This window comes from Schistocerca americana, chromosome 1 (genome assembly GCF_021461395.2).
Source record: "Schistocerca americana isolate TAMUIC-IGC-003095 chromosome 1, iqSchAmer2.1, whole genome shotgun sequence".
NCBI lineage: Eukaryota > Metazoa > Arthropoda > Insecta > Orthoptera > Acrididae > Schistocerca > Schistocerca americana.
Window position 1 is genome coordinate 410,577,447 of NC_060119.1, and position 14,855 is coordinate 410,592,301.

The 14,855-nt window shown below is 45.3% G+C and overlaps 1 protein-coding gene across 1 annotated transcript in view; it reads right to left on the reverse strand.

The window, feature by feature from the left end:
• LOC124554857 (fap1 adhesin) overlaps window positions 1-14,855 on the reverse strand; it is a 279,948-nt gene that overhangs the window by 149,244 nt on the left and 115,849 nt on the right. The window contains exon 3 of the mRNA XM_047128558.1: window positions 7,754-7,817. The gene's annotated coding sequence lies outside the window, so the exon portion shown is untranslated. The remainder of the gene's footprint in view (window positions 1-7,753; window positions 7,818-14,855) is intronic.

The window sequence follows — 14,855 nt, forward strand, 5'->3', positions numbered from 1 at the left end:
TGGCGACGGTTCTCGACAATTGAATCGCTGGCAGTCAGTTCGACAAGCATGTAGTGCCCTCGCCCGCTAATAGCGGGCGATGGTAGTGCTAAACGGATATGCGTATGCTCAAACGCCGAGCTACCGATAGATGTCCCTACGGTCCCGCTACCATGATGATGTTGGTGACGTCATGGCTAAAAGCAGACGGTGGTATCCCATGCTTCAGTTATAAGTAATTTTCGCTGCATTATCTCCAATGTCGGATTACCCTCAAACTTTTTTTTTAGAAAAAAAATCACTGCTTACATCTCTCAGGTTTCAATGATTTTTCCTAAGGAAAAGCACTTCAGTCGAATGTCAGGAAGATTCCTGAACCAGGTGACGGCCGCCTCGTTCCCTCGTCCTTCCTCTGAACTCTTTGTCCAGTAATATCGTCGTCTACAAGAAAATCTCCATGTATCGCCAGAGATGCAGTGCCTGTCAGGTTGCTTCCTTGCACGCATGCGCGACTGTATATCTCGCGGTCGTTACAGCGAGTCTCGAGGTCGCAGACCTTTTTATTACAGTTTCTCGAATACAGTGTTAAGGCGCGCGCCGTCGCGACTATGTTGTCGAGCGCTCGGCTCCGGAGGAAATATGGCTCGATAAATCTCGCGCGGCGTGTCATTACGACCCGCCGCCGATTTTTATGGCGTGCTCTTTTGTCGACTTGAGGAACGGCCGTCGCCGGGAAGACGAGAGGACCGCGAGAGCGTGGAGGGGCGTCGCGCATACAGCGCGTAAACACGGGCTAGTAGCGCGATGTCCGGTAACCGGAGGTGTGCTCCGGGTAATCCGCGGCGACGACAATGTGGCTGCGAGCGTGTGGCGCTTGGGGCAGGTCGTGCGTCAACACGGCGACGAGCGCTCGTGCTGGCTTCGCCGGCCGCGCCGCACAAAGGCACAAAGCCGGCCAGACGTGCCCGCGGCCGCGCTGCGCAGAGCCCGCCGAGTTTACGACCGCCGCCGCCGGGTGACGTCTGCTCACAAAGCCACCAGCCTACTGGCCCACCGCCTTCCTGTCACCGCTCGCCTTCTACAACTCGCCGCCTCAAAGCTACACACGCCAACAAAGCTTCGGAAGATCTCTTGGTGGAAATGAATGAACGCATACTGTCGACACGCCGTAGGAACATTAGCACCAAATTGTCATCGAAACACGCTCGGTTCACACATTGTGCGCTATAATTAGTACAAAACTTGACTCTCGATTTGACAGCCGCGCGGGATTAGCCGAGCGGTTTACGGCGCTGGAGTAATGGACTGTGCGGCTGGTCCCGGCGGAGGTTCGAGTCCTCCCTCGGGCATTGGTGTGTGTGTTTGCCCTCAGGATAATTTAGGTTAAGTACTATGTAAGCTGATGGCCTTAGCAGTTAAGATTTCACACACATTTTTGATTTTGCACTATGGTTGCTACTGGATGCCATCGTGAAATGAACCCGGTTCCTCCGCATGGCAGTCTTGTGCCAACCATTGCATCACAGACTAACAGCTACACCCTACGTACTCAATTTATTATTTGTTCGATGATTCCAGTCCCTGTCTTCCCCTAAAGTTTTTACCGTCTACAACTCGTACCATGGAAATTATATTCCTTGATCTCTTAACACGTGTCCTATCATACTGTCTCTGCTTCTTATCATTGTTTTCCGCATGTTCCTTTCTCCTCCAAATCCGCAAAAGAAACACCTCATTACTTATCAGGCTGAATAATTTTCAATATACTTCTATAGCACAGCATCTCAAACGCTTCGATTCTCTTCTTTTCCGATATTCCCACAGTCCATGTTTTGTGGCCGTGCGGTTCTAGGCGCTTCAGTCCGGAACCGCGCTGCTGCTACGGTCGCAGGTTCGAATCCTGCCTAGGGCATGGATGTGTGTGATGTCTTTAGGTTAGCTCGGTTTAAGTAGTTCTAAGTTCTATGGGATTGATGGCCTCAGATGTTAAGTCCTATGCTTCATTTCCATACAAAACAGTGCTCCAACCGTACATTCTCATTAATTTTTTCCTCAAATTAAGGCCATTGTTTGATAGCCTTGCTTTTCTGAGGAATGCACTCTCTGCCTGAACTAGTCTGCTTTTTATGTCATTGCTTGGTCTACGAAGTGTTATTTTACTTCCAAGGTAGTGGAAATGCCGCACTTCGTGGTACCCAAGTTTAATTCTAAGTTTATCGCTAATTTCGTTTCTGCTACCTTTAATTCAGTTCGAAATGTCTTTCCACACCTTCACTTAGGATATCAATGTCATCAGCAAATCTTGTCACTGATATCATTTCACCGTGAATTTTAAAGCCATTCTTGAACCTTTCTTTTATTTTTGACATTGCTTCTGAGATGTATAGATGGAAAAAAAATGGCTCTGAGCACTATGGGACTTAACATCGGAGGTCATCAGTCCCCTAGAACTTAGAACTACTTAAACCTAACTAACCTAAGGACATCACACACATCCATGCCCGAAGCAGGATTCGAACCTGCGACCGTAGCAGTCGCGCGGTTCCGGACTGAAGCGCCTAGAACAGCTCGGCCACCGCGACCGGCTTGTAGATTGAACAGTAGCGGCGAAAGACTACAGCTCCCTCTTACGCCATTTCTAATGCGTGTACTCCGTTCTTTTCCATTCTTATCTCCCCTTCTTGGTTCTTGTGCATGTCGTACATTACCCATTTTTTGCATGTGGATTACACTTATGTACCTGAGAATTTCAAACATCTTGCACCATTTCACGTTATCGTACGCCTTTCCTAGGTCGACGAGTCTTGCTTCCACTTCCAAGCGCAACTTTGGAACTGCCTCTATAGTGCCTTTATCTAGCCAAACGTATCGTCATCTAGCAGATAGTCGATTACCTTTTTCATCTCAACCCAAAAATCGTCATTCGAGGAAAATGACACGAGGATTGAGCAGCACTTCCTGATACTTGAAAAGCCTAATCGCAGAGGTATTTTGTCACCCGAAAATAAGCAGTAGTCTTCCTGGAGGCCTTGAGCGCTGATGTTAACCAATGTCGTTTGCTCCACAGCGGTCTCTGATGCAAAAGCACCAGAAATTCTGCCATGAATACACAGGGAAGCTCCGGCTGGTATTACCAGCATTCATACAAAGGTTTTTTTTCATGACATAGTCATCTGATCTTTGTAAGAAGTGAACGGACAGTCTGATTTTGCATTCTGTAATCTTTTCTATTATCAATGTTATTTTTTTAAGTTATCCGTTACGTTTTCTATACGGACGTTATCTTTCATGTTAACTCCAGTGACTGATCCAACATGAACGCTGCTTTTATTGGTATATTCAGCACATCTGAGCCTTTCGAAATGGTCATGTGGCATTAACACACAGGACGTAACAAAAGTATGTGGTCAAACTTTCACGATACATTCCTCGCACATAGAAGAAGGAAATATGTTGTATGGACATGATTCCAGAAACTTTGTGTTTTCATATTACAATTCTCTATCTACAACTCTTCATAGTACATTAAACATGCAAGCGCTGGGGAAGAGAACATACCAGCGTACAACACAAACTCATCGTTGCAAGAAACTCTTGGTTACGTCTGGTTGCATGTTAATGTCTGTCGCTTTCTAAATGGCAAATTCGGTAACAGATGTACAGAAAGAGGTGTGCGAGTTCCCTGACAACGCTCTCTGGAAAAAAATCCACTATGCTTACATCCATAAAGCGTTGCTCTTGTCTACCAAACACTGGCACAAAACGCAGTGTGTCTTCATGTCAGTATTATGGGAGGTGGCGAAACGACACACAGTACTCCAGGCCTACATCAACCTATCCGAGATTCAATGCAACAGTGGCATGTATCAATGCTAATGTATGGCATTTTGGTCACCTCGTGCGCTACATTTATACGCTCTTTTCCTGTGTAGCAAATGAGTTCTAACTTGGAAATACTCACTGACCCATATCCATATGACATATTTTTATCTTTTATCTGTGAAGAATATATGCTGAAAGTTTGCCCATACATTTTTGGTACATCCTGTACGTTAGTTACGGACAGGATGCTCAATGATGGCTGTGCATTACCGTCTCAACACGCGCCTCTGTCAAATACATGAGCATAATTTGCATTCTTGTTGCGATGAACTTGTGGAGTCAACATTAAAGAAAGGTCCGTAATGAGTACATAAAGGGTAGTTTGAAAATAGTAGTAATTGCAGAAAGACATCCTCACTTATATGGTTCGACCGTGTGTTAAGCTGATAGTTTCCATCGCTGCAGGCAACAGAAGAGAGGCCATCTGTCCACAAGAATATGAAGACGAGCTTGGTAGAAGAAAACGCAAATAAAAGACGCAAATGGCATCAGAAGGATTAGGAAATGTGTAACGGTGCTTTGTAGGGTGGAAGGAGAAGCTCGGCTCACGGATAGCAATATAGTGAAGATGTAACAAGCGTATGTATCACACTAAAGCTGCACTTTCTGGGAGTACACCACACGTGCTTACTCTCAAACAGCGTGCATACAACAAAGGTACAGATTTCATCACACTGTTCGCTTCAGGATCGTCCTTTAACCTGTTGCACCTCTTAAGTAAAGGGGACGTCATAATAATCCAATCGCCCACGGTATGCTGGAGCCATTTATCACTTGAGGCGACTGCACAAATACAAGAAACTGGTTTTGATAATAGCGTGGTGTGGCCTTTCTGGTAACAATCTAGACACGGAACCAACGCGCAGGACTGCTGCGAGTAATTACTAAACTCGTTCGGAATATTCGGGATACTTAAAAAGGGCAGGAGTCAAGTATGACTGTGGATTTCGTTGATGATGAACGTGCAAATGCAGTTGGACTCATATCCACCACACTCACTGGGGATAACCTCTCAACTGTGGTAAGCTGGTGGTCCCAGAACAGGGACTTGAACCGAAGGTCGTACTTTCTTATGTATTTGTACACGAAGGTCGTTTTCAAGCCGACCGGAGTGGCCGAGCGGTTCTAGGCGCTTCAGTCTGGAACCGCGAGACCGCCACGGTCACAGGTTCGAATCCTTCCTCTGGCATGGATGTGTGTGATGTCCTTAGGTTAGTTATGTTTAAGTAGTTCTAAGTTCTAGGGGACTGGTGACCTCAGAAGTTGAGTCCCATAGTGCTCAGAGCCATTTGAACCATTTTTTGGACGTTTTCAAGAAAATATCTATGTTACCTTAATATTTGTTACAGTTACTTTTTAGTACTCTTTTCTAAAATAATATTTGAAACCCTTATACGACGGGTAACCGTAAAAGTTTATTTATTACCTCGAAAAAACAAAGATGTTTGTTTTTCGTTTGTTTGCACGTACATGCAGGTAGCCCTGGTACACACTGATATCCCGACGCCAGAATATCACAGTACTTTGCTAGAGGAGCCAAAACAAAGTGGAATTTTTCTATCGACTACCGATGAGCTACAGTTCTGTGATGTGGGTATCTGAATGTTTACCAGGTTTGTATACATCTAACTGCAAAGAAATAAAAAATTAAGTAACTTTATTTCTTCGAGGCGGTAATTAGAGCTTTATAACTATCCGTGGTTCAAATGGTTCAAATGGCTCTGAGCACTATGGGACTCAACTGCTGCGGTCATTAGTCCCCTAGAACTTAGAACTAGTTAAACCTAACTAACCTAAGGACATCACAAACATCCATGCCCGAGGCAGGATTCGAACCTGCGACCGTAGCGGTCTTGCGGTTCCAGACTGCAGCGCCTTTAACCGCACGGCCACTTCGGCCGGCAACTATCCGTGGTATTTATATTGTACAGACGTCTGAGAAACACTCACTCAGGTATTTACTTGTCGCTGGATAGGGCATGAAGGAAATTACGCACTGGAAGTGAGGTATCTCTTGAAGGAACGGGAACTGAACCTACCGTGGTCTTGTGGAGAACATGGAGTCTGTTATGAGTTTGCCGTAAAGGACTATGACTGTAATGTATGCAGTCCGAGCAGTGGAGAGGCATGACGTAGCGGAAGAGCAGCGCGATGAGTGGGCTAACGGTGCGGTGAGCCAACATCCGCAGGTACAGTACAGTGTTTCGCGGGTCGGGTTAGTGGAGCTGGGGCTGCCCGAGGCCCGTGGAAGCTAAGCGTGCGACAAGTGTAGCCGTGACAACGCGTGGCCCACATAGCGCGGGTCTAGCGGTCCAGCGCGCGGCAGGTGATGGAGGACATTCCTGCGGTCAACGCCAGAGCTGTTTCGTGTGCGCGGCCGCCCGCAGCCGTTTCCCAGTAACCTAACGGTGGCGCGCCGGGCGCTGCCAACCACCGACGGGGAACCTGGCAGCCTTCTGCTGCGTGTTTCATACTTATTGCCCATGACCAGCTGTCTCCCTCTTTTTTTTTTTTTTCAGTCGCGAACGAGCATATGCAGTGAAGAAACTCTGGGACATTGCTTCGAATCCCCGTCGGCTCACTCAGATTTCGGTTTTTCGTGATTTTTTCCTAAATCGCTTAAAACGAATAACCGAGATGGTTCCTAGAAGGGACGCGGCCGACTTCCTTTCCAACATTTCTCCAATCCGAGCTTGTCCTCCTTTTCTAACGACCTGGTCGTCGACGGGTCGTTAAACCCTTACCCTCCCTCCTCCTCCCCCCCCCCCCGTTCTTATTTCTCTGTAGTTACCGAAATTGATGCGTCACATCTGTGACGTCAGTTACTCGACGACAGTGTGTTGGTATTGCAGAAAACTAGATCGTTCTGAGATATTTATTTCCAGTACCTGACGTGAGGCAGTTATTTAGCACTGATCAGTAGTGGGATTACTGTTTCAAGGCGGCCTTACGCACTCCTGAAGGAACGAGTTTGCCATGTCTGTGATATAAAAATAAAAACTGTTCGATATAATGAATCTGCTCACTAAAATACCGAATACACTCATAACGTGGACAACAGTAACAACTAGTTTGCTGCAGTGTAAAGTGGCTGTAATTTTTAAATCAAGAATACTTAAGCAATCAAGACTTTAAACCGAATTTTTAACACTATATTGGAACTAAGACTGTGGAGATACTACTGTTTGCTGTGAGACTTTCTTTTGTAAAAGGAAGCACAAAATATAAAGGCTAACACTGCCGCATAAATACCGAAAATGTTTGGATATTGAGCAGTTTATGTAGTGCTGCGAGTGGACATCATGTTTAGTGATTTCATATCATTTCAACAAGCTGGAAATACCAGTCTATAAATAACAATGATGATATATCACAGTAGTGATTGTGTGTGCGGATGTGTGTGTGTGTGTGTGTGTGTGTGTGTGTGTGTGTGTGTTTGTGTGTGTGAGAGAGGGGGGGGGGGGGTTAAAGAGACAGAGAGAGAGAGATAAGCAACAGATGAAGATATTTCGTTGCATATATGGCTCGTGGTATCAACGGCGAATGGAATTAACAAGGCTCTGGACGATAATGAGAAAGATGCAATTACGAAGCAACATCGTAGCGCCGCAAATGAACACAGATGTCTTAACATGGCCAGTCACTTCGTCGTACATGCTTCCCTGTGCATCGTGAGTATCGTAACAATAATCCTAAAATATTAAATTTTTGCCTTTAATAAGAGACAATGCGAACCAAGTAAATAACGACGCACAACACGTACAGTGGAAGAAATTGATAGCCGTAGTACCTTCTACCTCTTAGCCAGGTCACCGTGAAGCAGTAGATCTTTCGTCAGATGAAAGAAAAAAAAATAGAAATAATCGCTACTGCAGTAATTACGTTTTCTTACCTTCTGAAGTAACTGCGATGTATTGTTCAAATCGTCTTGGAAGGCCACAGGAGGGTCGAAGGCACTGCAAATGAGAATTAAAATTGTTTATAAGTATGAAGTTATGTTAATCGTAGTTGCAAAGATAGTGTACTTTTTAATGCAGGTTATGTACATATAATTATACAAGTGAATACAGATTTCTTTTAAGGTGCATGTTACATATGGTACTTAGGAGCAATGTAGTTAAAATTTAACAAAATTGTGTGTTCTGCATTGGGCCTTGGTCATAGTTGAAGGATAAGCAGTGGTACGTGTGTCTTTGTTAATTAACATTGTATTTATTTTGGTAACAATGGTGAGTGGAGCATATGCATCTAAACTTGCGACCCACTTGTTTAGCACTATCAGAACCTCTCTTACGCACTGTTGTTCAAGAATATGCATCGCGTGCCAGATCAAATGGAACAAATACTGATCTCAAGAAAATTTATTGCGATCAACGATAGTCCTCAGCTGCCGGTCACTTTTATAATAATTTATTCCAATGACGTGTTTCGAAGACTTAGGTCGTCATCACAGAGCGTCGATTATCCGTATATTTGCTTCGACAAGCTGCTTCTGTATGCCAACTTTTTTGTTGGGCTGTTCCGAATCAAAATGCAGGCGACTGTTTTCAAAACGGTAGCTGGACGATTCCAGATAAAGTGGTTTGTACAGAGGAACTTCGTGTTAAAAAAGATAGTGAGGGAATTCAATTTTCTGAGATCTACACTCTCACCACGGACAATGCACTGAGCTGCGGTCGTCACTTAACGACCGAGAGCAACGGCGTTTGGATAGATTTTACTTCGAACAGACAAGCACCACTGTATGAGATAACCGCAGAAATCAACGTGGAACGTACGAAGAACGTATCCGTTTGGACAGTGTGGCGAAATTTGGCATTAGTGGGCCATGGCAGCAGAAGACCGACGCGAAGTGCTTTGCTAACAGAACTACATCGCCTGAAGCACCTCTCCTGGGCTCGTGACCATATCAGTTAGACCCTTGACGACTGGGAAAGCGTGGCCTGGCCAGATGAGTCGTGGTTTCATTGGTAAGAGCTGATGGTAGGGTTCGAGTGTGGCGCAGACCCCTCGAAGCCGTGGGCCCAAATTGTCAACAGGGCTCTGTCCAAGCTGGTAGTGGCTCCATAGTGGTGTGGGCTGTGTTTACATAGAATGGACTTGATCCTCTGGCCCAACTGAACCGATCATTGACTGGAATTGGTTATGTTAGGTTACTTGGAGATCATTTGTAACCATTCATTGACTTCATGTTCCGAACCATGTCACCGGGCCGCAATTGTCCGCAAATCGTTTGAAGAACATTATAGACGGTTCGAGCGAATGATTTGGCACCCACATAGAAAATTTACGCGACATAATCGAGAGATCAGACGTGCACAAAACCCTGCACCAGCTTTCGCAGTTATGGACGGCTATAGAGGCAGCACGGGCTCTGCAGTGGACTTACACTAACTTATTGCGTCCATTCCACTTCGATTTCATGCACTACTCCGGGCAAAAGGCGGTTCGACATGATGTTTTTTAGGAGGTATGCCATGACTTTTGTCACCTCACTATACTGTTGGTTCTTCTCGTTTCATTCACGGATAGAACGTGGGAAAATTTTCTATTTCCTGACAGCAAAATAAGTATCCTTACAGTTTTAACGAAACTCTACGCACTGAGAGATATCATAAGCTGTATGAAAAGTAATTTCTGTCTAACTGAAGATACCATCTTCTCGACACGCGCCTCAAAAAGCTGTGACTGGTTATGGTACATCTGAAGAGATGAATCATTTGCACAATCGTTGCGTTTCGTCAGGTTTCGGTAAGGACAGTAATGTGAAGCAGCCTTTGGTAAAGAGATTTTAGCAGAGACTACACGGCGTGCAGCCTTGGTAATTTCGCACGGTCCCGCCTGGCGGGAAGCGGCGGGGTGGCCGCCTGGACGTATACCTGCGCCTGTCGCAACACAATGGGCCTCCAGTAAACAGCTCGGCCGCCCCCAGCCATCCCTGCCGTCGTGACGGGGCGTTTCCTTACAGAATACAACTATTAGCCCGGCGCGATTGATTTAGAGACAGCCTTGCCGTAAACACAACATAGGGCGTCCCAAAGGAGCGGCCGCCAGAACTGGCCTGGCCGCAGCTAGGGATAACGCGATAGGACTGTTGCCATCTCGTCCTGCCCACTGCAGCTGCGCCGGTGACAGGTCGGGTCGCGATCAGCTGGTCCACACGTCTCAGACAACCATCACTTGTCACAGAACCGTTCCGACGATGTTTCTGTCGTTATGTTATCGTTTCTTGGAACACACTGGTCGGTGCTAAAGCTTGACCAAGTTATGGTATAATTAACTTCTTAACGAAGATGTTGGGAAGTTACCAGAAGAGTAAAAATGACATGGAATGCTTTCGGTAAAGTAAACATATTTTTCAAACCAAAACTTTGGGTCTGTCTGCAAAGAAAAGTTTAGAATTAGTGTGCCCAATTTTGGTTTATGAAAAACATTCAAAAACTGAGACTGGATATCTTATATTGGGAACTGCTAAGAGAGATAGGAAAACAAATAATTCGACGAGGGGAAGTACTTGTATAGTGATTCTGATGCAGTGAAATGGACATGACATGTACTCAGTAAATGGTTGGTAGATGGAAGTCCTTTACTGAATGCTAAGAGGCAAAAAAGTCCGAAACTACGGCTTCATCGATGATCTTCAGTCCGGAGATTGGTTTGATGTGGCTCTCTGTGCTGGTCTATCCAGTCTCTTCACCTTCATTTCTAAATGCAGCCGTCTGAACATCTTTAGATTATCTAACCTACCCACCCAATTAACTGATCAACCATTCAAAGCCCCGATCCGTAGAAAGGCACTTCTGTTTTTCCATCATAATATCCTTCCGAGAAGTCACCGTCAGGAGATACGAATGTGAGACTATATTTACTTACAGAAAAATTTACGTAAGAGGATGCCATCAGCATTTAACCGTAGAGTAGAGTTGCCTGCCCTTCTGAAAAATAACGATTGCAGTTTCACCTTACTTTCAGGAGCTCAGCAACGTCATGTTGCGTGATGTTACAAGACCACATCAGCCTGTTGCCCCTGTAACTGCTGAAGGCCCTCTGCAGGAACCATGAACCATGGTTAGTCTGGCCTGTCCACAGACACCCTTCGAATGTCGTTGCGCTTACTGCGTACATTTGGAAACATCGGTCCCCTCCGACCGGCGGGGGGCGGTGGGGGGGTATGCAGGAGGATATAGTTGAAGAATGCGCGAAACAGTCTAGACTAGATGAGGCCTTTATCCAGCACGGAATGTCAGATGTCTGCTGGTGATGATTAGCTGACTGTCACGAACAAAAGATCGGTTTCAAACAAGTAGATCGAGCGACGTAGCTCAATGCTCAACACATTGGAATCGTATTTGGGAGACTGCGGTTCACATTCCAGTCTGGCCATTCGAATTTAGGATGCCCTTCCTGTGGCCCCCCTCACCCGACAAACGGAATATATATACCCCAATTGTCTGCATGTAGTATTGTTCATATGAAAATGTTCGGAAATTTCAGCGAAACGTGTAACTGACGCGGGAGTTGAGTACAGCATGGCATTCACTTAGTGGGAAGTGGGAAATCGCTTAGAAAGCGCAACAAGGCACCTGGTACATCGACCATCATCGTTAATTCTATGTGCGGATTCGATTCGGGGCCAACGCACCTCCCTGACCCGGGAGCAGCGCTTCAACGAGCAGGGTTGTCGGGGTGGTCGTGGGGTTATATAGGTCTTCGCTGGCGTCCTTTCTTTCCATTTTCGGATGGCATCGTCTCTATAAACACTAATAAGTGTAGGCGATAAAATACACCAGTGTCTCACACCTTGGTCTATCAACCTCTTTTCCCCTGTGTAATTAGGGACGCCAAGTATTTTATAAGTCCCAATATTGTGCAGACGAAAATTTCTACACTTGCAACGTTCACCATATTTGTGTCGGCGCACGTCTAAAAACGTGCCAGAAGTGGCCGAGAATGCCGTAACTGTGCTCCGTGCCTACGCTCGGCTCATAGTACGCTCCCCACTAATGAATGCATCAGCAGGCTGGAGCCGGCCGTTTGCCTACACGCGGGCCGCGCTCGCCTTCAAATATTTGGGCCGTGCTGGCGCAGGTTGGAGCGGCGCTGCTGCGGCAGCGAGAGCAAAGGCGCCGGCGGCCTTTGAACGGGAGCCAACTGTTGTATTATTTCTTGGCTCTCGTGGGGAGTGACTTCCTGCCTCCCCCGCGTGGCTCTTGTTGGAACAGGGGCAGGGGCGGCGCAGCCTCTCACAGGCCCCTCCCCTCGCCACAGGGGCCGGCGCGACGCTCCCTCGCGTTTGGCGTCACCCGCTCCACTCCGCTCAACTTCTGCTTCGACATCACCTAGCTGCTGATAAATTTCACATTGCTCGTTCTACTAGCATACATTCTGCCGACATGAAGTGGGATGATAATGCACGATTAAATTCAGCTCCAGATACCATCTGCTCCGGTTTATTGGTAGAGTACAGAGAAAGTGTCCATAAAATGACTCCTTAGGAAACACTTTTACCGCCTAGGCTGGAATATTCCTCTGCTGTGTAAGACCCCTGCCGATGTACATGACAGCATAAACGGTCAGGGATGAAGGTACATGATAATGATAGCAAAACCTTTGTAGTAAACGTGCATTTGGAAACGATCTATTCGCGAGGTGATTATGTATTTATGGTTAAAAACCGACGCTGTCTACAGAACGAACTATAGCCCTAGCCAGTGCAAATATTCTTAAAATGTAAACTTTATTTCACAAACAGCTCGTTTCTTGACCTATTTTTACGGGAAACTTTTGGTTCTATTATCATACTTTTCACTTGTGTCGGTTCTCCCTGTTAATTATGACACACCCTGTATTACACAGGAAGATTCAGCTGCCCCTATCTGTAGTTTCTATGCAGCCCGCAATGCCTTCGAAAACCGAGCATGAGATTTTCATAGTCTCTCACTCGCTACGTGCAAAATCTTAATCTGCAGAAAAAATGAGCAGGCCCTTTCTGTAAGAAATTTAGTGCAGCCAAATTTTATACTGGGATAGGTTTTCACTAGAGGTCATAATTTTCGAATTATTCAAGAAAAACCTGCTCAAGTTACCTTCAAACGCGTTTTTCTCGAATAACTCGTAAACTATGATCTCCAGCGAAAGCGCATACCTCTACAAAATTTAGCTACGTTAAATATTCTACTAGAAGGTCCTGTTCATTTTTCCTGTAGGACTAAGAGTTTGCTATAATTGCGATTAATTTTGTGGTCATTCCATTTTAAATCACACTGTGCGCATACTCCTAGATATGTTTTGGAAATAACTGCTTCCAGTGACTGATCTGCAATTGTGCAATCACACAATAAAGGGTATTTCAGTCCATGTATTCGCAATACGTTACGTCTGTTTATGTAGTCTATTGCCCCTCTCTGCAGCAGGTGTCGATCCTCTGCAGACCTTGCTGAATTTCGCTACGATTTTCTCTCTTAGTGACTTCTCTATGTACAACAGCATTATCCGCGACAAGCCTCATGAGAATTCTGACGTCATCTACAATGCCATATATATATATAGACTCGCAGTTAGTTTTACGTCTGAAGACTTCTTTCTTTTCAGAATAGGAGTCTTCGAACATTCTTCAGCTCCTTTCATATCGTTCTCATGGAGACCATGAAGATGAAACAGCTGTCACGGAGATGCCCTAGCAGTTATTTCCTCATACTTTGTCGATATAAGTAGCAGGAAAGCCAGATAATTAGTGAAGACGTACGCTGCAATTGCTACTCTGAGATGAAAAGCTTGGCGTGGGAGAAGAGTTCGGGCCACATCAAACGAGTCATAATAGTGATTAAAAAATTTTTAAAAAGTAAAGAAAACGCGAGATACCCCTGTCTTGGTCCTGCCTGTTAGGATGTTTTACGATTATGGTTCTGCTTTATTTTACATGGGCAAAAAAATAATAAAAAATTCTAAGATATAGTATAATGAGCAGTATCCTGTATCATGTACTTCTCAATAGCTTCCAGAGTATAGCCGCAAAAACGCTCAGTGGTACCTGAAATGAGGACAATTTTCGAATGAAACAACAGCTTTTAGAAACCAGCGCAGTAAAGAAGTATCATAACATGATGCAACCTGAGCCCTAAAGCATGACAAAAGAATAGACTATTTCGCTACCTTCGTAACAGAGGTCGCTGGAGAAAAAAAAATGGCTCTGAGCACTATGGGACTTAACATCTGTGGTCATTAGTCCCCTAGAACTTAGAACTACTTAAACCTAACCAACCTAAGGACTTCACACACATCCATGCCCGAGGCAGGATTCGAACCTGCGACCGTAGCAGTCGCGAGGTTCCGGACTGAGCGCCTAGAACCGCTAGTCGCTGGAGACTTTTGCTGCAATGTTCGACCCAGAAGCAGCCGAATTCGAACCCTCTTCTTATACAAAACAGTCAGGAGTATTTGCGCCTACGGTAGCTTAACTCTCGACTCTATCGACTACGCTACCAACAGTACATCAAAGTATGATGTATCACCTATCAGCCAGGAGCAACGAACAACTGTAAATACGAGTACAAGTCTCTGTGACGCTTCAACGAGAGAGCTTTCAGAACAAACAAGACATCGAATAATTTGTGATTAATTTACTGTAAAATCTGTCGTTTTTTTATAATAATGGACTTTCTAAATAAAAAGTCAGTATATTAAAATAGTAACCTAGAGCGCCTGAACGCGACCACCGCCCTACGGCTAGAAATAGGAAAAGCAGCACCGTGAGATGCAGGAAAGCACACGACACAGATGTGCGCTAGATGCTCTGCTCTGAACAGGGAAGAAGAGGTTTCCTTTAGTATTCCAGTACGTCCTGCAATACACCCTGCAGAGGGAGGAATAGAAAATAAGCGAGCGACACACCGGCACATATTACATCATTTTGCCAGCCATTGAGACTGTCATTAAGTGTATTTTATTTCGCATTAAGACGTAGCTAACGCTGAATAACCAGTTACGAAAAATAT